Source organism: Penaeus monodon, chromosome 15, assembly GCF_015228065.2.
Source record: "Penaeus monodon isolate SGIC_2016 chromosome 15, NSTDA_Pmon_1, whole genome shotgun sequence".
In the NCBI taxonomy this organism is placed as follows: Eukaryota; Metazoa; Arthropoda; class Malacostraca; order Decapoda; family Penaeidae; genus Penaeus; species Penaeus monodon.
Window position 1 is genome coordinate 37,826,823 of NC_051400.1, and position 279 is coordinate 37,827,101.

Below are 279 nucleotides of genomic sequence, written 5' to 3' on the forward strand. Positions count from 1 at the left end.
ATCCCCTTCCCTACCTGTGGGCCCCGGCCTTGACTCCACCAGTGACAGATTTCTCCAGCACCGAGCTCAGCCCCGCCGGCATTATCCGTCACAGCATAGAGAACCATTAGCGTCACCATAGTTACAGCACAGGTAAGTAAAATTCCGCCGGAGGAGAGCCTCGGCCGCGGGGATGGAAGGGGAGGGGGGGGGGGGGATTTGCGAATTGCATCGCGGCTCAGGAGGCATGTGCTTTTATACAAGCAGACATGGAAACCAGCTATACACACGCAGAAAAAA

At 56.6% G+C, this 279-nt stretch overlaps 2 protein-coding genes across 8 annotated transcripts in view; one reads left to right on the forward strand and one right to left on the reverse strand.

Annotated features, from left to right (window-relative positions):
- Positions 1-279, forward strand: part of LOC119582015 (ecdysone-induced protein 74EF-like) — a gene marked incomplete at its 3' end in the record, with an annotated part of 261,423 nt that overhangs the window by 208,781 nt on the left and 52,363 nt on the right.
- The window catches only part of LOC119582017 (U7 snRNA-associated Sm-like protein LSm11), a gene marked incomplete in the record, with an annotated part of 26,887 nt that overhangs the window by 11,094 nt on the left and 15,514 nt on the right, over positions 1-279 (reverse strand).